This window comes from Oryctolagus cuniculus, chromosome 20, assembly GCF_051225735.1.
Source record: "Oryctolagus cuniculus isolate XC-2025 breed Fujian yellow rabbit chromosome 20, ASM5122573v1, whole genome shotgun sequence".
NCBI lineage: Eukaryota > Metazoa > Chordata > Mammalia > Lagomorpha > Leporidae > Oryctolagus > Oryctolagus cuniculus.
The window spans coordinates 28388835-28411981 of NC_142886.1; the positions used below are offsets into that span (position 1 = coordinate 28388835).

General features: G+C 49.8%; 1 protein-coding gene across 38 annotated transcripts in view; it reads left to right on the plus strand.

Moving 5' to 3' along the window:
• The first annotated feature begins 10796 nt into the window (after positions 1-10796).
• Positions 10797-23147, plus strand: part of NRXN3 (neurexin 3) — a 1793247-nt gene continuing 1780896 nt past the window's right edge. For 37 of the 38 annotated variants that reach the window (XM_089322450.1, XM_070065303.2, XM_089322455.1 and 34 more), the window contains exon 1: positions 10797-11109. The gene's annotated coding sequence lies outside the window, so the exon portion shown is untranslated. Of the gene's footprint in view, positions 11110-12560; positions 12728-23147 lie in introns of those variants that run through there. The other variant, XM_089322451.1, reaches the window with a different exon arrangement.

The window sequence follows — 23147 nt, forward strand, 5'->3', positions numbered from 1 at the left end:
TTTCGGAAGGATCCAACAATAAGTTGGGTCAATTTCCAAGGTAGTGGATTTTCTGTTGCAGGGAGTAAAAAGTAATCAATCATGGATTGGAATGGGAACATTTTTGGAGTTGTAATAAAAGGAATTTTCCCTTCTACCTCCTTTCTGTAAGAAACATCAGGCTTTCCTGCCACTGGTTAAACATGATTAAGTGGTAAACAGTGATGAATATTTCCCAGATAACTACATCTCATGATGTTTTTTTAAAGATTTATTTATTTATTTGAAAAGTAGAGTTAGAGAGAGAGAGAGAGAGGCCTTCCGTCTGCTGGTTCACTCCCCAAATGGCTGCAATGGATGGAGCTGGGCTGATCCAAAGCCAGGAGTCAGGAGCTTCTTCTGGGTCTTCCACATGGGTGCTGGGGCCCAAGGACTTGTGCCATGTTCTACTGCTTTTCAAGGCCATGGTAGAGAGCTGGATCAGAAGTGGAACAGCAGAGACTTGAATTGGTGTCCCTATGGGATGCTGGCACTGCAGGCGATGGCTTTACACACAATGCCACAGTGCCAGTCCCTCATGATATTTTTATTAATGTTAATAGGTTTCTGGTGGGCAAAAAATAGTTTTGTAGAAAAATATTTTGGGAAAACACTCAGATAACATTGAGCAAGTTTCTTTCCTGCAGGACATATCAGACACTCAACTATATTAACTTTCATATTAGAATTCATATGAGGGGCTGGTGTTGTGGTGCAGCAGGGGAAGCCACCTTTTGTAAGAGTGGCATCTCATCCTGGACTCCTGGTTCAAGTTCCAGCTGCTCTGCTTCCTGCTGATGAGCCTGGAAAGGCAGTGGACCATGGTCCACTTATTTGGGCCCCTGACACCCATGTGAGAAACCTGAATGGAGTTCCTGCTTCCTATCTTTAGACTGGCCCAGACCTGGTTGTTGTGGCCATTTGTAGAGTGAACCAGTAGATAGATGGAAAATCTCTTTCTTTCACCACTCCCCACCGTGTGTGTGTGTGTGTGTGTGTGTGTGTGTGTGTGTATTCTCTCTTTCTGCCTTTCAAACACATTAATTAATGCAAAAATTTATAACAATATGAATTTTCTAAATATAGTTGACAACGGTTTTGTTTTCACAGATCATCTAGTCAGAATAGTGACCTACTGAGCGTATCTGGAGAAACAATAGTAGGATGTTTCAAGTCCTTTGCCCCTCGGAAAAAGACAACATGTGTTCTGTTATCGCTGGCTAGGGCAGTTGATGGTCATGACTGGGGACTGAAGCCTTGGAAGAGGGGGTGGACTCTGGGTAACACTGTTAGAGATGTTGTTGTGGACTCATTCTGAGAGGAGGAGTGCAGTGCAGGCAAGAGGCATGGAGTCATGACACAGACACCAGGAGTCAGGTGAAAGCGGGCCAAAGGTGAGCAGCTTGCAGACTCATTTATTTCAGTTGGTGCAGCAGCTTATATAGCCAAGGCAGCCAATCTGGTCAAGGGGAGGTTTATGCCCTAACCAATCACTGCCTGTTGCCAGGCAGGCCCCTTTGCCAGGTGGGTTCCAAAGCCATTTCCTGAGTAACTGACACTTGTTTGCCAGTGCCATCTGTGCATGGCCTTCTCATTCCACCACATAGAGTGACTTAGTGGATGATCTTGGATGAGTCTCTATTCATGCCTCAGTTTTCTCATATGTGAAATGGGAGAAATAATTTAATTAAATACTTTAAATGAATTAAGGGCAACCTATTAGGCCTAGAATGTCCTGAAAGAGTACAGGGTAGTATGCAGGTACTTCAAAAGCATGTGGAAAATGAAATGAAAATATTTTTGGTACAAAACAATTTGAAATCCATTGAAATTCACAAATATGAAGGTTCTTCAAAAGTCTGTGGATCATGAAAAATCTAGGAATGGATTTCTACATCATTTTGCACCAAAAGAAACTTAGCTTTTCATTCAATTTTCCATGAACATTTCCTTTTTGATTGATTTATTTGAAAGAGTGACAGAGATGGGGGGTTGTGAAGGAGGGGGTGGGAAGACAGAGAGATGAGGGGCAGAGGTGGGAAGAGAGAGAGCCCAAGAGCTTCCTTCCATCACCTGATTCACTCCCCATGTGGCTCCAACTGTCCCGGGCTGGGCCAGGTTGAAGCCATTGGGTCTCCCATGTGGGTGGCAGGGGCCCAAGCACTTGGGCCCTCTTCAGCTGCTTTCCCAGGCACCTTAGCAGGGAGGTGAATGGGAGGTAGAGCAGCAGGGACTCAAACCACTGCAACAGATACAGGATGCCTGCACTGCAAGCAGCAGCTTAACCTTCCGTGCCACAAGCTAGCCCCCCCCTAAACTTTTGAAGTGCTTACGTGTGTAGGGAACTTGAGCTTGAATTTGAATCACCTGGGCATCTTGGCCATGTGCAGAGTCTGGGGAGTCTCTGGAGGTGGGGTGAGAGTCTGCATTGCCAGCTCTCAGTCTTGGGCAATGCTGGCATGCTGTAGCCACACCTGGACTTTTGTGGTGTAGGGAGCCGTGTGGGGGGCTCTTACCAGGGAGGGGCTTCCCCTCCAACAGAGCTGCAAGAATGCTTCTGGTGTCCAAGGGCAGTGGATGCTTTTGAAAGACAATATTCATGAGGGAAAATAAGCCAGATATCCCTCCTGTGTGCCCAGGGCAAGGTTTGCCTCAGGCCCCTCTGAGGGGAATCCCTCTTCCTCTTCTGCTTCCCCAACCCCACTGCTTACGGCTCCCTGGTTTGTTAAGCTATTTTTTGAGTTTGAGTTAAAATCATTTCAGACATATTTTTAACTACGTCCTGTTTGAAAAACTGTTAGCATTTGGCAATCATTCCATCTTCAGCTTGAATCCTAGCGAGGGAGTCCCAGTACCCTTCCCCCTACCCCCAGCCAAGCAAAAGTAACTCACTTAAAAATAGTTGCAGTGCGTGGGTCAGAGGGAATGGTTGCTGGCGACGGGCCTGGGGTATGCTTTGGGCTCTACAATGCTCTTGCTTCTGGGGCTGCCTGCACCTGAGGCTGAGCAGGTGTGGCTGTGTAAACCGGTAGGGATCCTGTGGGCGTAGGCACTACCCATCAGAGGGAGGAGACTGGAGACTGGGGAGGGGGAAGGTAAAAGGCATTGTTGTGCCTCCACCAGGAAGGTTGCCAGGAATGGTAGCAGAGCTGACATCTTTGCTGCTCACAACCCCGAGTTCCTACAGAAGCAGTACCTGCCATTACCATTATCATGAAGCATGTTCTAAGGGAGTTGTTCCTGGGAGTGCTGACCATGGTAAATTGTTTATTATTTCAATTTTTTAAAAAAAAGATCTATTTATTTGTTTGAAAAATGGAGTGACAGAGAAAGGGAGACATGAGAGGGAAGACTGAGAAAAAGGGGAGAGGGAGAGGGGAAGGGGAAGGAGAGGGGGGAGGAGGAGGGAGAGGGGGAGAGGGAGACTCTTCTACCCCCTGCCACATCATCGGCTGACCAGATTGAAGCCAGAAACCAGGAACTCCTGGGTCTCCAGGTCTCCCGCATGGGTGGCAGGGACCTAAGGACTTGGGATATTTTCACTGCTTCCTAGGTGCATTAGTAGAGAGCTGGATCAGAAGTGGAGCAGCCAAGACTTGAAGGAGCTCTCAGATGTGGGTTGCCGCGATGCAAGTGGTAGCTTAACCCACTGTGCCACAATACCAGCCCAGAGAAATTGTTTTATTTTTGTATTCAGCCAATACTATATAGACTGCACATTGTGGTTTGACTACTTGAATGCTTTATGAATATTATCTCATTTAATCCCCAAGACAACCCTATATGTTAAGTACTATTATGAGGGTACTGTGATATGATCGTGGAAAAGGGAGAGAAAAGATAAATTTACATGGGTGAAAAAAATGTTGAAATCAATGCAGAGGACACATCTTCACAAAGTTCAGGTAAAGTGGGTATTATGAAAAACAGATACACGCATTTCAGAAAGTCTTTTCACTAAACTAAGCTGTCATTCCATTTTCCATGAACTTTTTGAAGTGCCCTTATGTTATGCAGATAGCATAGAAGGGGAAACTGAGGTGCAGAAGGTTCAAGCCGCTTGCCCAGGGTCCCCGAGCTGGTGTGTGTTAGATCAAAGTCCAACCTTCAGAGCCCGGTGCTGGAGTCTAAGCCCTCAGCCACTACACCGTGCTGCCGGTACTGCCTTCCTGGCACTCGATCTAAGAATGGCTATGCCAGCCCCATGTTTTCTACCTATTTGGTGGGGGGAATGAAGTTTATTATTAATTTTTTTGTTTTTTATTTGAGGGAGAGAGGGAGAGGGAGAGAGAAATCATCGGCTGTTTTATTCCCCAAATGTCCCATTGGCCAGGGCTGGGGCTGGGCCAAGCAGACCTGGGATCTAGAAATTTAATCTCAGTCTCCCACATGGTTGGCAGGGATCCATGTACTTTATTCATCATTTGCTGCCTCCCAGGGTGTGCATTAGCAGGAAGTTGGAAGCAGGAGCAGAGCTGGGATTTGCACCCAGGTTTTCTAACATGGGATGTGGGCACTCCAATGACTGCCTCAACCCCTAGGTCCAACTCCTGTCCCATGGAATAATGTTTACAACAAAGACTTTCATCCTAGACTGAAGAAATGATGAAATATTTTTGTTTAATCAGCCATCAGATATTAATAGATAACTCCCTGTCATTAAAACATCCAAACCTATTAAATATGCAAAATATACCTGGACCATATTAAAATTTTCTCCCCAAGCAGGAAATTCTGGGATTCCTCTGAAAACTATTGGAAGGGAGGAAGTAGTTTCCTCCTCCAGTTTTTTCCTTGCTGTGTTTGGTGAGATTCTCACCTTGCTCCTGGGCAGTCAGAGTGAAGAGTGCTGCCACAGGACCGGCATTGCCCATCCTAGCCTGGATCTCCCTGGGCTCCAGTTGGTGGTCCTACACAGAAGGCTGGTTTCTCTTATGTTGCTGCATTCAGGGGCATGGATAGGGGGCTTCTACTGGAAAGAAGCCCTTGGGACTCTTATTTCCATGGAATAAGCAAGATAGGAAAATGAAGGTAGAGAGTCCCCACCAGACTTGCGAATTGAAGCCTTCTGGCCTTCCCAGGAGCTAGCCTTTCCAGCTCTTGGGGGCAGCTGATGCCTGGCTTAGGGAGTGCCTGGGACTAGAAACGCCCCATGGGCACTGACCTCCTCAAGGCCTGAAGGGATGCTCAGGCTCCTCTTTGGGTTTGCGCCAGCACACACCTGCAGATCTCACATTCTCTTCCCTGCTCCCACCCCCTGCCAGACACAGGTGTCTGTATTAGGCACGTGCCTTTTAGGATTTGGGAAGCACTGCTGTTGGCTCCCAGTGATGCACAGCTGGACTTGTCCTCTTATTAGGCCTCAGGGACAACTCTGCCTATGCAAGTCTTCTCTTTGAATTGTGCCAGGCCCCTCCACAGTACTGTTTGCACTGCACAGTGCATATCTAACACCACTAATTAACAAGCAGCCACTTATTAATAATGCTGGAGTCATCATCATGTAGGTGACAGCCAAGTAAGCTCCAGCAGGCCAGCAGTGCTGCATGGACAGCTCTTGGGGGAGGAGAGAAGAGAAGAGTACGAGGAACATTTGCAACGTTGGACAAGATGCTTTGGCTGATGGCATTGGAGTTTAATTTGAAATTTGCTCAGAATGAAGGCATGTGAGGACCTCAGTTACTAAGAAAACAACATACTGGGATAGGCTGGGAGACTGCAGAGCCTGAGTCAGCTGAAACATTGGCTGGGAGCTGAGAAGAACTTACCATGATGACTTCTAGGGAGTTGGTCTTGGCTTGAGAAGCCCTGGTCTTCCCAGGTTACTTGTGGTGGGGTAGTAGGAACTCATAAAGGAACATCCGTTTGGAGCCAGTGTTGTACTATAGTGGGTAAAGCTACCACTTGGAACTGCCAGCATCCTATATTGGAATACTGCTTTAAGTCCTTGTTACTCTGCTTCTTATCCAGCTCCCTGCTCATATGGCTGGGAAAGCAGAAGAAGGTGATTCAAGTACTTGGGCCCCTGTCACCCACAGGGGAGACCTTGATGGAGTTCCTGGCTCCTGGCTTCAGCTTGGCCCAATCTCTGATGTTGTGTCCATTTGGGGAGTGAACAGCAGGTGGAAGATGTTTTTCTCTGCCACTCTACTTCTCTCTCTCTCTCTCTCTCTCTCTCTCTCTCTCACTCTGCCTTTCAAATAAATAAATCATAAAAAACACCCATTTAATAGATGAAGACACCAAGGCCATTAACCATTATCATTGTTTTTCCAAAGGTTATCCAAAGAATCAGTAATTCAAAGACCCCACACAGCAAAGCCAAACATCTTTCTGCAAAAATGAACCTTGACGTTTATAGGCAGAGAGTCATTGGGATGGCAGGGACAGAGGTACCAAGTCCTTTTGTCTATAACTCTGCTTTTATAGGTGCAGCTTACTGGTACACATGCAATTGAATAAATAATGTCATAAAACTATGCTGCAAAGATTAAATGAAATAATACATTAGTGTTGTGAAGATGAAATGAGAGAATTTGTTAATGCATGTCAAGTGCATCCCTTCATGCTTGGCCAGAGGTGATAATGATAGTGATTGGGGCCAAACCAGTTGCTTATGGGCAGTTTCTAGGAAGATTGGTTGCTGCCAGAGTATCTTACATAATAAATACTTCACATTTACCTCTGCTCATTCTACGGACTTCCCACCCGTCATTTACTTGCATAGATGCTTTTGATAGGATTCTCACAGGAGATCTTTGAGGGCAGTACCATTATCATTCCCATTTTACAGATGAGAAAACAGATAAAAGGCTGGTAACTTGGCCAAGGTCTTATGGCCAACAAATGGTCGAGCTGGGATTTTAAGTCATATGTCCTGTTTGTAGAACCTTAGGATTTTTTGAAAATTATTTAATTTATTTGAAAGACAGAGTGACAGAAGGAGGGGAGAAACAGAGAGAAAGAAATCATCCATCTGCTGGTTGATCCAAATGGCCACAAAAGCAGGGACGGAACCAGGCCAATGCCAGGAGCCTGGAACTCCATCTGGGTCTCCCATTGGGTGGCAGGTGCCCAAGTACTTGCACCATCTTCTGCTGCTTTCCCAGGTGCATTAGCAGGGAGCTGGATGGGAGGCAGAGCAACCAGGACTCGAAATTCTGATATGAGATGTCAACATTATAGGCAGTGCCTTAACCAGTTGCACCATGGTGTCAGCTCCCAGACCCTTAGGATCTGAATGCCAATGCTGCTCAGTAGAGGGCTATTAGAGACTTGTGGTAGTTGTGGTTAGTATAATTATCATCATCACCATCATCACCATCATGGCTACAACTTTTAACCAGAAAAGGCATAGACAACTTGTTCTTTGGGTTGGTAATAATATGCAGTTTTTTTTAATTTTTGACAGGCAGAGTGGACAGTGAGAGAGAGAGACAGAGAGAAAGGTCTTCCTTTGCCATTGGTTCACCCTCCAATGGCCGCTGTGGCCGGCGCATCGTGCTGGTCTGAAGCCAGGAGCCAGGTGCTTCTCCTGGTCTCCCATGGGGTGCAGGGCCCAAGCACTTGGGCCATCCTCCACTGCACTCCCGGGCCACAGCAGAGAGCTGGCCTGGAAGAGGGGCAACCGGGACAGAATCCGGCGCCCCGACCGGGACTAGAACCCGGTGTGCTGGGGCTGCAAGGCGGAGGATTAGCCTATTGAGCTGTGGCGCCGGCAATATACATATTTTGATAATATGCTACATGCCGCAAGCACTGACTGGCCATGTATGAGGAAAGTTGTCCAGCCTGTTTTGCTCTCCATGTGAATTTGAGTGAAAATGTCGGCTGCGTGGCAGAGGGCAGGAAGATAGAAGCACAGGGGAAGCTTCTCATTGATAACTTCTGCTCGTGACGCTCTTCAGCCCAGGGTGGGTTGAGAGCAGAGAAGGCCTGGTGTCTCTGAGGGCCTCCGTTGTTCCCCCCTGAGTCCTGCTTTACAAAGGACCCGTAGCATGGCTGACGTGGCACCGATCGTTTGGGCACACACGCGATATTGCTTTTTGCTTATGTTTGTATTCTGTGTCTGCAAGGAGACCCATCTTCCTCTCTTTGATATTGTCTTTCTCTGATATTTTGTATGTATCTATCCTCATAAATTGGGAGTGACTCGGAGGAATTCTGGATCACTAGATTGAGCAGAGTTTGCCCAAATGATATGAGGGATTGGGAACGATTGAACCCAGGAATTTCATAATAAAAAGCAAGCTAAAAGGGTATACCACTGGCGCCGCGGCTCACTAGGCTAATCCTCCACCTTGCGGCGCCGGCACACTGGGTTCTAGTCCCAGTCGGGGCGCTGGATTCTGTCCCGGTTGCCCCTCTTCCAGGCCAGCTCTCTGCTGTGGCCCGGGAGTGCAGTGGAGGATGGCCCAAGTGCTTGGGCCCTGCACCCCATGGGAGACCAGGAGAAGCACCTGGCTCCTGGCTTCAGATCAACGCGATGCTCCAGCTGCAGCACACCGGCCACGGCCGCCATTGGAGGGTGAACCAATGGCAAAAAGAAAACCTTTCTCTCTCTCTCTCTCTCTCTCTCTCTCTCTCTCTCTTTCACTGTCCACTCTGCCTGTCCAAAAAAAAAAAAAAGGGTATACCAATGTGACTGAAGTACAAGTAATGCTTAACAAGCCCAAGAAACTACTAAATGGAAGAAAATGATAATAGCAAGTATGTTCAAAACACACAAGGTGGAGTGGGTTAGAAAGGGATGGAGCTAAAACAAGTGAATGATAAAAGTATAGGGATAACTTATTCAGCTAAAATATGGAAAGTGCAACACAGTTGAAATAAAGAAACATAACCGTAGATGGCAGAACTAAGTTAATCATCCCACGCAGGGACAATTGCAAACCTTTGGGCTGAGGCAGCGAACACTCGTGAAGTGTTTCTGTGGGGCAGGTGTCTGGTCTCGTCAGAATCATTTCATTGTCACAAGCATTCTGTGAAATAAGGACAAAGGTTAGAGCTGTATCCTAGGTGGTTATGCTGAGCCTTGGAGGCGGTAAAGAAAGTAATGCAAGTTAGATGGAACTCGGGTGGCCAAATTGGGACCGGAAGCAGGTGTATTCTGGGCTGTCTGTAGACATGCGATGTGCTTCCCACTGGGACGTTCGAAGGAGGCTGGGGTTTTCCGGAGGAGCTCTATGAGCTGAGATCTGCCGGGCCCGAGGCCTCAGGCTCTCCCTTGGGCTAACAGGTCCCTTAGGTGTTTTCCAGTTACTCTCAAAGGTGAGGCTGCAGATGCCCTGGCTGTTCTCACTGTGAACTTCTGTTCCACATCCTGAGAACCACGAAGGTGCATGTAAGGTGCGGGTAAGAAGGATATAGGCCTGGGAGCCAGGGCAGAGGTGGTTTAAACAGGTGATGTCATATATGGAACAAATCCATGCAGGCGTGTGTGTTTGTGTTCCTATTGTGTACTGGAAACTCTGGAAGTCCTGAAGATTGGGGACTCAAAGAAACATAAAAAATGAGATTACCACCTGAAAGGTGAAACCAACTGAAAAACAGACAAGTGGTGATGGAACGGTGTGTGTCTTCCAGGCCCAGTAGAGATGCCACTGGTCCCCCAGGCTTGCACTGCTATGCCCCAGTTCCAAACCCAAATGTGTCACTTGCTTAGGACAGTCCCACGGAGCTTGCTTCCCAGTGCTCTCCTGACTGTGATGTTCCCTTGCGGTGTCTGTGTCTTCCTCTAGTGGGTGGTAGCCTCCCTGGGGTGAGGGACCTTGATGGACTCTCCTGCTTTCCTGTGAGCATGGCACCTGATACACCTGCTGCTAACAGAGTTTGGGGCAACAGCTGGGAGAATGACCAGGGAAGAGCATCACTAGAACAACTGTGTGGGCCTTAGAAAGGGGCGGTGAGAGAGAAAGGGGATTGGGCTGCTTTCCCATCATGAGAGCCAAACCTTTGTGTTTGGTGCCCCCGACTGTCTCCCTTGTTCCGCCGGTTCATCGAGGCTGATGATGGATTATCAAGGATTTGGAATGCAGCAGTGGAAGTGCCTGGACCCTGAACTCAGGGTGCAGGGCGCAAAAGGGAGCCATCAGCCTGACCTACCGAAAACCCATCCCTCCCGTTCCTGCCTCTCTTAGCTTGCAGCCCCCTAGGGTAGGCTTGCCAGTACATGCATCTGTGATAAACGCTAGTGCCCTTTGGAGGAGAAGTCCCCTTTGTCACTTTCGTTTCTGTCCCTAGGCCCTTGCACCATGTCTCAGCCTAAGCAGGCATTCAAAGTGCTTGGTGGAGGAATGGATTTGTGTCCTAGATACAGCCCTGAGTTCTGTCTGGTGCTCAGGGATTGCCCTGATTTTGCAAGGAGGAGGGACTAGTCAGGGAAACTGAGGCACGCTTATAGGTTAGAGTCCTCCTCACTCCCCCTGGCTGCAGTGAGACACACACATCTTCAGCCTTGGTGTCATGATTTTATCTGTTGAAGCTGCAAATAAGGATTTTGTGTGTGTTTTGAGTTCCCGCTCCATTTCTAGAGAACTCCTGCTCTCAGGCTGTGGTGAGGTGAGAACTGAGCTCTGAGCACTACCTCTCAGTCCTGGGGGTCCCGTGCCGCAAAGTGCCCCTCGTGGATTGCATCTTTTCAGCTGTTTGCAAAACAGCCAGGGAGCAGATGAAGCCCTGAGCCAGGCAGCCTGGCTGTCTCTTTAAATGCCGGGGTCTGTGTGGGAGAGGGCGGGGCTGGCTCTGGAGTGCGTGAAATTCCTGGGCTCCTCGGCAGTCTCAGGCTCCCAGCTCAGCCCTACACATCTCTTGCGTGCGACTCGCTGAGAGCGAGAGCGAGAGGCGGCGGCGTGTCCTCCCCTCTCGCAACCCAGCCGCGGCATCTCCAGCCACCACGGATCTGCTTCTCGCACCTCCAACGTCCCCTCCCTTCCTCCCTGCCACTCCCTCCCAGAAAGAGAAAAAGAAAACGAGCGAGAAAGATTCTGGAATTTGAATCTTCCCAAAGAGGAAACATACCCAGCAAACTCAGTTGGTTAAGCATCAGACAGACAGACAGACAGATCCCAAGTCTTCTGTGCAGCTGGAAAGGTAAGATCTGGGGGCAAGGAAGGCTGGCAGGATTTGAGACAAGTCAAGGTCCTGGCCGTTACTGGAAGAGATTGCTCCTGAGAGGATAGAAGTTTTCAGTTGGGAGCGACCAACCTAGATTTTTTTTTTCTTTAAATGCTGGATCCAAGAGCCTGGGCTGACCACGGAACGGCTTTTCTGCTGCCTTTCTTTTCCTCCAGTTTCTCCTGGAAGTTGGATCCTTTCGCTCCAGATGTTGGAAAAGTCAGAGAATGTTTTAGATTTTTCTTCTGCTTTTCATGGAGTCTTTCTCCTATTTGCCTGGCTGGCTAGTCTGAAGCCATGAGTGCCCATTACTTCATGGTGTACAGGTACTTTTTGACATTCTGTAGCTACTTTCCCCTGTACCGCCCTCCCACCCCCCGCCCCTTTCTGGGGAAGGGGTTGGTTAAAATAAGAAAAGAGGGACACTCTGAAGATCCCAAGGAAACAAAATTGAACCGAGCCAAGGATTTCCCTAGCTGTTGAGGAACTGAGGTGTGTGAGAGTGAGTGTGAGAGTGAGTGTGTGTCTGTGTATCTGTTTGATTTTTCTTCTTGAGGGGGTGTGAGGAGGTGGCTCTTGAGTATGTGTGTTCCGACTGGACTCCGGCACCGTGCCTGTGAAGGTGGGCACACTTGGGGAAGGTGAGAAGGGAGTGTGTGTGTGTGTGTGTGTGTGTGCGCGCGTGTGCGCTCCCGTTTGGATCCGTTACAAGTGAACCTTCCTCCCCGGCCTTCCATTTGTTTATATTAATGATTTAGTAGCAGGCTTGCCTGAAAACTTCCACTCTGTGCAAGCTCTGTGGGTTTTGCAAGCTCTCAGTGACCTTAAAACCTGGTTCGATGCATTGTTTTTTCGAGACATTGTATTGTACCCAGAGTTTCGGCTCTTTCCCTCTCTCTTTTTTAAACCACAAAACTTAACTGCTTTAGAAGCATCATCCTGATGACAAGGAAAAAAATATCTGTCCCCCAACCCCCATGCCTCCCTAGGCCAGTGATGTAATACCAACCTATGTGCTCGGCTGCTTTGCAGGTGACTTGACCTGTGATTATTTGTTTAAAAAGATACATTTCTCCCTCCTTCCCTCCATGAAATGCCTGCCTTTTTTTTTATGTGCATTTAGAAATGTCATCATGCGATGAGAAAATTATATTTTTGTACATCACTAATTAGGGTTTAGGTAAAGAAGGATTTCTCTTCCCGATCTTTATGAAATTTGCTTCTTTGAAATGCAAAGGTCAGAGATCATTGGGAAGTAGCCTAGGATAGAGCCAGTCACAGTCAGACCCCAGAAGAGAGCCGATGAGAACAGGGCTGGCTTCACCCCGCTTCCTCCGGCTGTTCCCGCTTTGGGGAGATACTTTTTCTTTTTTACACCACAAGTCACCCCAGCGTTCTGAATCCTTTCTCTGCCTTGAGTCCTGTGGATGGTTCTGGGGGGGAGAGGGGCAACCCTTGTCACACCTGGAGGACAATGTAGTTTCGGGGGTCAGATGACCATTTGTCTTTGTGGTGAAGGTTCTAATGGAAATTTGAACTCCCAGCGCGCCGGGGGACTTGGTACCCGGGATAGTCTATCTGGGGGCAGCTGGAGGTGAGTCTGGGAAGCCCGGAGAACTGGCCCTTTCTCAATCTGCCCGTGGTGGGAGAGCCTCCCGTCATCATGCAAGGGCTCCTGCATTGCCTTGCGAGTTAAAATGGTCCCACTGGTTACGATGGGCAAGTTTACCTAGGGGCTACTGGGTACGTGTCGTCAGGATGTGGCGGGGAGAGCAGAGATGAAGCTGGTATTTTTTTTTTTTTAATCTTCGTGCTTAATCTGCCGAAGTCGTATTGGGGCAAACGATATTTCAGACGGGTGCTGGTCGTGCAGAGATATTCCTATTGTTTGGTGTTTTTGTTGTTGGGGAGTGGAGTGAGGGCTCTTGGCCCATTTCTGCAGCCCAGGGCTCATCCTGCGAGCCAGTCTTCCTTCTGGAAGAAGGGAAAAAGGCTGGACGCTGGAAGTTCGCTATTAAAGTGAGCAACAGGGCTGGGTTAATTTTTCTAAAACAACTGGACTGTGCGAATACCCTTTTCTGGAGCTTTCCGGCCCCTCCTGGTGAAATAATAATTACGAAAAGAAAAATATCTCTTAATAAGTGGGGCCAGAAATCAAAGGGATTCTAGATTTTGAGAGACAACTGCATCTTTGCTTCCCTGGTAGCTCCCTGTTATTGATGACTGGGGGTTTGATGGGGATCTGGCCTCCGTTTTTGTTGATTTCTTTTTAATGCTGCGTTTCTACGGACTATGTTGATGATTTGCTGCTTATATAAGGGAAAGGATGTATCGAGGTGGATTGATGCTTGGGGTTTTGAGATCGGCTACTGAGATTGGGTGGCGGTTGGTATGTTTGTCGATATGCATGGTAGGAAGGTCTTTTCTTTTGGGTGGTAGGGGACAAGGGATGGTTGGAGAATGGTAGATGAGATGCTACAGCAAATGGGGACGTGAGGGGGATGGAGGTGAGGTCGGAAGTCACTGGTTTGCAGGATTTCTGTCCTGCATCCCTCTTTCTCTCGCTCCTTGAAAAAAAAAATCCATTATCTCTAAAAACACATTATTCTTCAATTGGCCTTTTAGAGGGAAAAAAGAGAGAGAGAGAGAGGGAGAGGGGAGGGGTTAATTTGGTGAGGGGGCTTGGTTGTAATTAGCCCACTGCTGCAAAACTGAGATACAGAATTCCAGCGGCACTGGCTTTGGGGGCACGGAGAGGCAGCAGAGAGATGGGGGACGGTGTCGGTCTTGGAGGAACAGTGGAGCGGTGGGGTTGGCATTTGGGTATTGTGTGTGTCTCTGTCTCCGTGTGCATGCAGTTCTTTCTACCCCACCACCAATTCCCCCTTCATCCTCTCTCAATCCTGCCATGATCTTGCGTTTTATTTCCACACGCCGCTGTCCCTACCCCAGGCACCCCCTCCCCCTTTCCTCCAGCCCTTTCTGTCTCCATGAGAAAATTCTGATTCTGACGGCTCTGCGGCTCTTTTTTTTCCCCCTTTTTTTGCAACACCACAGTGGTGCGATGCCCTTTCCTCCATGCCACACGGATGCAGCCTTCTGATAGGAGGGCGAAGTCGGCACATCCACACACGCACTGGCACACACTCTTGCACACACACACACACACAGGCGACCAAGGGCTTGATTTCGTTTGGTTTCGTCCCCTGGAGCTCCTTTCTCTACCTCTACCTCCACCATGGCGCCTTTCCCCATCTTCATACGGGGAATGCAGTGATGTGATAACCTCCTCTTCTCCCCACAACGCTCTCTTCTTTCTTTTCGCCATTATTCTCTCCCGAAAGCTGTGGCGTGTCGCAGTTCATGGGATTAGCATGTTGGATAGTCTTTGGGGGAGGGGACTTCATAGGAGGGGATGGGAATGGGGGTAGATGACATTAATGACTTTTTTTTTTTTTTTTTTTTGGCCAAATAAGCACCCGGTGATAATGATCCAATTTAACCATCCATGAAATATATGTTTGCCGCAGATCAGGGGAAGGTTACGGGGGAGGCAGAGCCTGGACTGCTGAGCTCTGGGGAGATGTGGTGCCTGGACGGTGTTCAGAGCCCCCTCCCTCCATGCACGTGGATACTCTGTCACACACACACACACACACACACACCAACACACACGGCTCCCATCAGGGGCTGTGTCAAACCAGAGGGCACTGCAGAATATCCCAGAGTTGCCATGGTCTGCTGGGGTGATGGAGCGATGTCTTTGTCCTAGCCAGCTCTCTGCTCCATGCCCGATGCTGGGGCTTGACACTCTTGGTGGCCTTTGTGTTGCCTTTTGGGAGGGGGCTGGAGGGGTGTTTGTGTTTTGTCAGACATCAGCATGCCTCCAATTGGACAACATGGGATTGTCAAGCTCCGTGTGTGGTTCAGGCAGGAGACTGCATGCCGTGTTGCGCCGAGGGGCTACGTGGGTGTTGGATTTGTACAGGCAGGTGGCTTTGGAGAGGTGGGCTGGTGGGGGGGCGGGGGAACTTACTTTCCCTCCCTGGGGTGTGGGGTCGGTGGGGGGGTAGGCAAGAGGCAGGGGCTGTTCAGTGGGGGAGGGAGGGAAATAGAGTCTTCAAGGTAGTGAGGGGAGGGTGGAGGGGAGTAACCGCTCCCTGGCTCCCGCAGGAAGCCTCCAATGAGATCCCCTCGTCCACCAAGCAAGCCCGTGGGCGGGTGTGCTCATGGATGACGGGTGGGCGGATGTAGACCAAAGAGGGAGAGCGACAAGGTGGGCGAAATTGAGGGTTTCCCCCACCACCTCTCCGGAGCCCCGGGCTGCACTCCGGAGGACGGCCCTGCCCTCCCGGCTGCAGCCACCTCTGGGGCGGCTTGGCCTTGTTGCAGGCTGCCGCTCGCAGCCCGCAGCCCGCAGCCCGCAGCCCAGAGGGGCTGAAGTCCACCTCGGCTCTGACAGCAGCCCAAGCCCCTGCGTGCTCCTGGGCTCTGGCTGCCTGCACTGCCAGACGCCATTTTCCCTTCTCCTTCAGCTAAAGGTGTGTCCCTCTTTATTAGCAATTATAAGTGACATTGGAAAATATTTTGCCTAAAAGAAAAAAAAATCCTCAGAGCAAAATGGTTGATTGTCCTCCCTTCCCTGGATCCCTTTTCCTTCCTGGTGCTGACCTTGAAGAGTTGGGGAGAGGGGGTTACGTCATTGCCAGGGAAAGGGGCAGGATGCCCCAGGGGCAAATGATTGTGCCAAAGGCAGGGGGGAGATGGCTCCTGGGATCCCCCCGGCACTGAACCCCTCACGTGACCCCTGTAGTGTAGATGGGAGACTTGCAAGGGGAGAAGCACCCCTCTTGAGGCTCGCCTAGAAACATCCTGGCTGGGTGCGTCTGTCCATGCTGTGGTCAGGCCCCGTGTCTCCCGAGCACGCACCTTCTGGGGAGGAACGGTCCTACCGCTTCTCTGACCCTTGAGGGCCGCTGCTGGCTGCTCTGCAGAAGAGGCACACGTGGCTACTGTGGCTGGGCCAGCTGCAAGTGGCCATGCTGGGCTTGGGGCAGGGCTGTAGATGGCCACTGCCCAAATGACAGCCCCCAGGGAGCCCTTTCCTGATCATATAGTCCCCTCAGCCCAGTCCCCTGGCTACTTCACCTTCACTAGTAATTGGTTAATCACTGTTTGATGTTGTGCTTTATGCTGAAGCATTTCAGAGGGATCTGGCCTGTCTCCCACTCTGGGGCACAGGTTCCATGAGGTCAGGGACGTGGTTTTTGTTCATTGCAGTGTTCTCAGTGCCTAGAACATCTCCTGCCACAGAGTAACTGGTGCTCAACAAATATTTGTTGATTGGAGGAATGAACCAGAAGCCCTTGATGTTGGAGCTTTCTCGCACCTTTAGGCCTGTCTCCTGGGAGAGGTGAACTTGGCCTCTGGCTTAGCTGGAGACCTCCAGAGCTGCTGGGGGAGTTGCAGAGTGGGGACATTTGTGCAGGCAGCACGATGCTCTTCTTTATCACCGGCTCACAGTGGCTCTGCTTCCTCCACAATCCCAATGTTAGTCATCATCATCATCCCTGAAATAGTAACCACAGTGGTGGCAGTTGATCTGGCTACCATTGCCTTTGGCAAAAAAAAAAAAATGTTTATTTATTTTTATCTATTTTTTTATCTGTTTGAAGAGAGAGAGAGAGAGAGAAAATCTTCTAGCTGCTGGTTTACTTCCTAAACACCTTCAACAGCCAGCACTGGGCCAGGCTTAAGCTAGGTGGCAGGAAGTCCATCTTCCACATGGGTTGCAGGAGTCCAAGTAATTGAGCCACCATCTGATGCCTCCCAGGATGCAATAGCAGGAAGCTGGATCAGAAGTGGAGCAGCTGGGACTTGAACCCAGCCACAGATGTTGGATGTGGATGTCCCAAGCAGCAGCTTGACTGACCTCACCATAACACCTTCCCCAGTATGGCTGCCATTCTGAGATGTTTACTTATTCCAAGTTAGTAATACATTTTTAAAATCTATTTTTACTGTTTGTAAAAATTTTTATTTACTTTTTATTTATTTGAAAAAGAAAGGGAGGGAGGGAGGGAGGGAAAGAGGGAGAGAGAGAGAGAGAGAGAGAAACACATGCTTTCTCTGTTGATTCTCTTCCCAAATGACTGCAGCAGCCCAGGCCAGGTCAAAGCCAAGAGCCTGAAACTCAATCTGGGCCTCCCACATGGGTGGTAGGGACCCAGGTACTCAAAGGGTGTTGTGGGCGCCCCTTGTGGTGGCTGCGTGAGGCCCCTCTTATTCTCTTTGTCCTCAGAGAAGAGCGAGGTCTTGGGGGGGTGAGGGTGGGGTGGTAGTTCTGACCCTAAGGAGGGTGCGCTTGACTGCCGCTGAGCTAGTCGGGGTCTGGAGGAAGACATCTCAGGGCTTTAAAGTTAGAAGGCACTATGCTGCAGGTCACTGGAGTCATTGAGTGCCAGCCAAGGTCTGATATGCTGGAGGGAAGAGATCCTGGGGGTGCTCAGAGCTCTCATTTCTGGGTATCCCTGCAGATTGAGGGTGCTCCCAGGTGCAGTAGGGACTCCATTTGGAGATCCAGGCAGTTGATGTCTGGATACTGATGGCATGGGGGCATGTGCCCCTCTCCTGGGCTGGCTCAGTTCTTGTTTTTCAAGTAGAGAGGTGTGGGCATAGACACTGCCCCAGTGTGTTTCATTTCTGTTTCAAGAGGCTGGCTGGGGAGCAGGGTGCCATGAAATGTGAGTGAAGGCCTGCCAGTCTCTGTTCCACGCCAAGGCTGGCCTTGACCTTGAATGGGGGATGGATTAGACACTTGGGCCAAATGCGGATGTGATGTTTTTGCAAGGACCTTGAAGCAGGGTGGAAGCCATTTCTGTGTGACCTTGACATGGCATAACTGGATGCCCTGGTTTGTAGACAGTCCTTGTTTAGGACTTTGTCCTTGTCTAATGATTAACTCTCAAAAGTGTCCTGGTTTGGATGATAAAATATATGGTCATCCTTTTTTGAGGTGACATCACCCACTTTCTCTTAATGGGATAGACAGAGGAAGGGGGCCTGCTAGAGAGAGGAAGATTCAATTTTAGGGCAAGAAGGTAGCTGAGAGTAGAGCCTGTCCTGAGCTCCTCTTTTCCTTGATCCTAATTTATGAAGGGCTAAGACCTGCATTTTCTCACTGTTCCTACTACCAGAGTGACTGCTCTCCTAACTGCTCTGACTGTAACTACTACTAGTCGGTACTTGAGTCCTAACTACTTATGTGCCATACACTGTGCTAAGCACTTGACATGAATTATTTCACTTAATCCTCCAACAACTCTATAGCACCCTGATCACCTCTGCCTTACCGGTGAGCAAACTGAAGCCTGAAGAGGCTCAATAACATGGCCATGGTCACTTAGGGAAGAATCGGTCAGGTCAGGTCATGATCAGCCAATGGGCCTGGCTCTTAACCATTCTGCCTCACTCCCGTGGGCTTCTCCTCTGGTCCCCTAGCTCTGTGAGCTGGCCCAATTGGCTGGGCTGTCAGATTCACAACTCTGGGACTTTGCTAAAAATGCTTTGCCAGGCAGAGGCATTGCAGGCTTAGAGATGGGGGCCCAGATGCGATGCTGCTGCGTATCTTTTTGGTGGCACCTTGTAAACTCTGTTTTTGCCTACTTCCTTCAGATGCCTTCTCTGAGGAGAGATTTAGCTGGTTTGGATGGAGGTGGGTAGGTAGAAAGTTGAGAACCTGATACCTGTGTATCATTGCTTTGATCTGAGGCCTTGGGCTTTGATGGGCCCACAATGCATGTGATCCTGGCCACAGGGCCTGACCCTTGCCGTGAAGTCCCGGGGAGGGACCATCGTCCAGCACCTGCTGTTAGCTCTGCTCCATTCTGATGAGTATGGTCCTCCTTTGTCTTGAAAGGAAGCCAGTGGCCAGACAGGGGTTGAAGAGCATGCTGGTTACCCATGAGAAGCAGTAGACCTTGGGGCCAAGAGGGGGTCTTAACCCAGAGCCCTTGCACTGCCCTCCTCCTTGAGCCATGGAGAGGAGGAAACAGGAGCACTGCATCTATGCCAGGGGCCAGAAGGAGGAACATTCTAGAGGAAAGTCTGTGGATCAGCTCCCAAGGGCTGGATGGGGCTTCGGGGGGGGGGGGGTCAGCTTCCTGATCGGCCATCCCCAGGCTCCTGCCCCTATGCCTGTCTAGCCGGGGCAAGCCAGCTGCTGACAGGTGAGTTGAGTGAGTGTTGGTTGTGGCCTGGACAGGAGGAGCTGGGACCACCCCCCAGCCTCACCACTGGGGTGTACAGGAGTGGCCTCTTTCATACGTGTCTGACAGCAAATCCATCCCCAGCCTCCTGTGTTGCAGAAGAAACAGTGAGACAGCTGGGAGCCCTGTGCCTGGGGACACAGAGAGAGATAGGGAGGTAGATAGAGCAGAGGCAGGAAGTTGGGATCTCCCAGGCTGGAGGGCTCCAGAGAGGAGGAGGGGGTTTTCTCTGCACTGAGAGGCAGGGACGAAGAGAGCATTTCTCTGACTGAGGGGAGGTCTGCGGCCCCCAAGCTGAGCTGCATTAGCTTCATTGCAGTCCCATTGAAGACTGTGTTTATTTTTCCAATAATGTGTTAATTAAACATCGATTTCCGGGTGGAGGAAAGGGAATTGGATTGCCAGAGCTAAATGGAGTGAGGCGGATGGGGAGCGGGTGAGAGGGGCCCCGAGCTGGAGTCAGCATTCTTCAGTATCACCTCTTCTCCTGGCTTCAAATTTGGAATTTCCAACTCCCCAGGAGCCTCCCGGGAGCCTCTATTCTAGCCCTTGGGCACCAGGGTGTATGGAGAGAGCTCTCTGGTGCACTTCAACTCGAGGGAGCAAGCACTCGCTCTCCACTTTGCTCTGCAACTCTGGTTTGTAGAGTGACTGTGCCAGGCCTTGTGCTCAGCTCTGCCCATGTCTGCTCTTTGGATCTGTGTGTAAACATAGGGGTAGGGATGTTTATAGTCTCACTTTGGAGATGAGGAGACTGATGCTCAGAGTAGTAGTAGCAAGTTCAAGTTCAAAGACTTGGCAAAGCCTGGCAAGCAGTTGAAGGTGTCCAGGTTGGCAGAACATCCACCTGTGGTCTAATCTCCTTTAAAGGAAAGAGAGAAAAGAATGAGGTATCTGTCAGCAACAAAAAGAGCCTTTTGATATTTTCCCATTGGCTAAGATTGAGCTTTTCCTCTACTCCAGCAGCTGCATGGAGTGTTTTGGGCGTAAAGTTGAGAGGATCACACAATTCCCATTTTACAGGTGAGGACAATGGGACTTGGTGGGAGTGGGGGGTGGTTAACTAACTTGCAGAGTTGCAGAGCTGATAAATGGTGGAGCTGGGAGAAGACTTCAGTCAAGAGGAATTTGGAACTCCCAGAACCGTGTGCTGCTATTTCCTATCTACTGAGGATATTGGCTCAGCATGTTGCCTGTAATTTCTAGGAAATAATGATTTGGGGGTGGGTGTGTCTTAAGCTGGATCCTCTGGTCAGATGCAGGGCTCCAGAAATCCCTAGCTGGCAGTGTGGACCTCAGCATCCCCTTCTTTCCAAGCCATGGCAGCTCAGGCTGTTCCCGGGTGTTCGTGGTGGCTGGAGGTGTGTGGCAAGGGTAGTAATTAGAGTTCCACCAGTAGTTCTCAAAGTTCCTTGCCTATTAGAAACAGCATCTGAAAATCCAAACCTAAAGGTCACCTCATCCCAGTTAGGTTAGAATCTTTGGCGAGGGGGTGGAGGGAGGACCTGGGCATCAGTGTATTTTAAAGTTCCCCAGATGATTCCCTCTGGGTCTGCAAGCCAGTTGTCTGTAAGAAGCACTCCTGCAAGGCAGGTGTTGGGAGGCTGGCCCAGCTTCTGTTTCCAGAGTTAGGTAAGAAGTGTGCAGGTCTTTAATGGGTTCCACACACCCAAAAAACAGGAAGGCAGCCGGTCAACTTTCTTCTCAATAGCATAGTAGCATTTAGACTTTGGTATGCATCAGGATGTCCAGGGAGCTTTGGTGAAATGGTTCTTCCCAGGCTCCGTCTGCAGATCTGGCTTGGCCCAGGAATCTGCATGAAACGCAAGCCCTCTCTGTGGTGGGGTGAGATTGGAAACTGCAGAGCCAGCCTCAGAGCCCCCTTTGTTGGGTGCATCTGTGCGTGGTGCGAAGGGTGAGCACCTGGCTTGCTGCGGTCACCGGCTGCACTGTGTGTTCCAGCCTCTTAGCTGAGGACTGGCTGTCCACTGCTGAAACAGGGTTTGCCCTTCTGCCCACGGCAGCACGTCGTGGTTTAGTGCCGTGTGTGTGGGCAGCCCGTAGGGAAGGGAGGATGTGCCCCACCTGGAAGGCAGACTCCTTTCTCAGGTTGAAAACATCGGAGGAAATCTCCACACAACTTGAGTGTGCAGAAACCTGTCAGCAGCAACCATCCTGGGTCTGCCCCCAGGGATTGGCAAAATCGCTTCTCTAGGGTTCATTTTAAACTTTTATTCCAAAGCTGTCAAAAAGCAAAGAATAGGCAGAGACTCTCAGAGCTGGAAGGGAGACCCTGGCTATCATTTGTGCCGGTGCCGCTCTTCTATTCATGTTCCCATGCATTTATTCATCCAGCAGGTACTTATTAAACACCTACTATTTGCAGGCACTGTCGCAGGTGCTGAGACTACAGCCCCAATCAAGAGAGACATTTGGTTCATCCCTCTCGGAATTTCAGCTTGGGTGGAGGGGCCAATATTAGCACAAATAAGTATATAATTACACATTATGGTAAGTGTTCCCAAGGACAAGTACGGGGCCCTGAGAATTGTGGAGACCTAATTTAGAGCGATGAGGCCAGGGGGAAAATTAGAGAGAACATTTATTGAGTACTCACTGTGTGCAGGCTTCCCCACCTGTCACTTCATTGCCTGCACACAGCTCCTGGAGGGAGGTAGTGTTTTCAGCGTTGCCTTGTTACACAGCAGGGCACTGAGGCCTGGAGAAGCACCCCAGGTCAGGTTTAACTGTCCTGCTCCTAACCTGCATGAGGACGGTGGCATTTGTGCCAAGAGCTGAAGATTAGGGGTGGAAGCTTGAAAGCCGATGGATAAAAGCTACAAAATCACAGCGAGGTAAGAGGAATTGGTTCAAGAGATCCACTCTGTGGCAAGGTGGCCATAGCTCATGATGGCATGGCATATTCTGTAAAATGCTTAGAAAAGGGAGGGTACCCCCTCTCACCCCACAGCATGCATAATACACAGACTTAGCTAGATTGGACCATTCCATGATGTATATATACTTCAAAACATCATGTTGTAATGATGAAAACACACTATTCTTTGAATTAAAAACATGAGTGATCAACAGTGTTTTCAAGAAAAAAGATGTCAAGGGGGGGATATGGGAGTTAAGATGGAGTCACTGGTGTCAATCCTAAACTAAGGCAAAAATTAATACATTTGAAAGAAACAAACTGAGGATATTAAGAATGTACTGATAATCCTGGCCACTTAGGGAGCTCTCAGAAACCAGCCTTGTGAGATACTTTACCGAAACTCTTTCACCAGGTCCCTTCTGTAAAAAGGAAAAGGAGGGCTTCTTAGCCCCTTCTGTAGGGGAGGGAAGGAGCTTTGGGAGGTTCCAGGGCTTTGTGAGGGCAAGCAGCTGGCGTGGCCGCACTGAGTCTGGAGCCAGAGTCTGTGAGATGATGCCATGTGCAGACAGCGGACTGCCGGCATCCTGGGCTGCCTGGCTTCACCTGCCGCGTCACTCTGATTGCAGAATGCTGGGCGGTAAGGGGCACTCTCCCAGGACCACACGCTTGCTCGTTCTGGGCTGGGGAGAACCCAAAGAATGCTGAAACAAAGCCCCGCTTTGGGGCGCAGCAGCCCCTCTCAGCTGTGAGGAATCTATTTCTTCACCTCTGCCCAGAGCCTCCAGTTCAGCCTTCTGCTAGGTCTGTTGGCCCAGAAGTCCATTGCAAGTGATTTTCTTGGTGATGACAGCCCCCTGTCCTGTCTC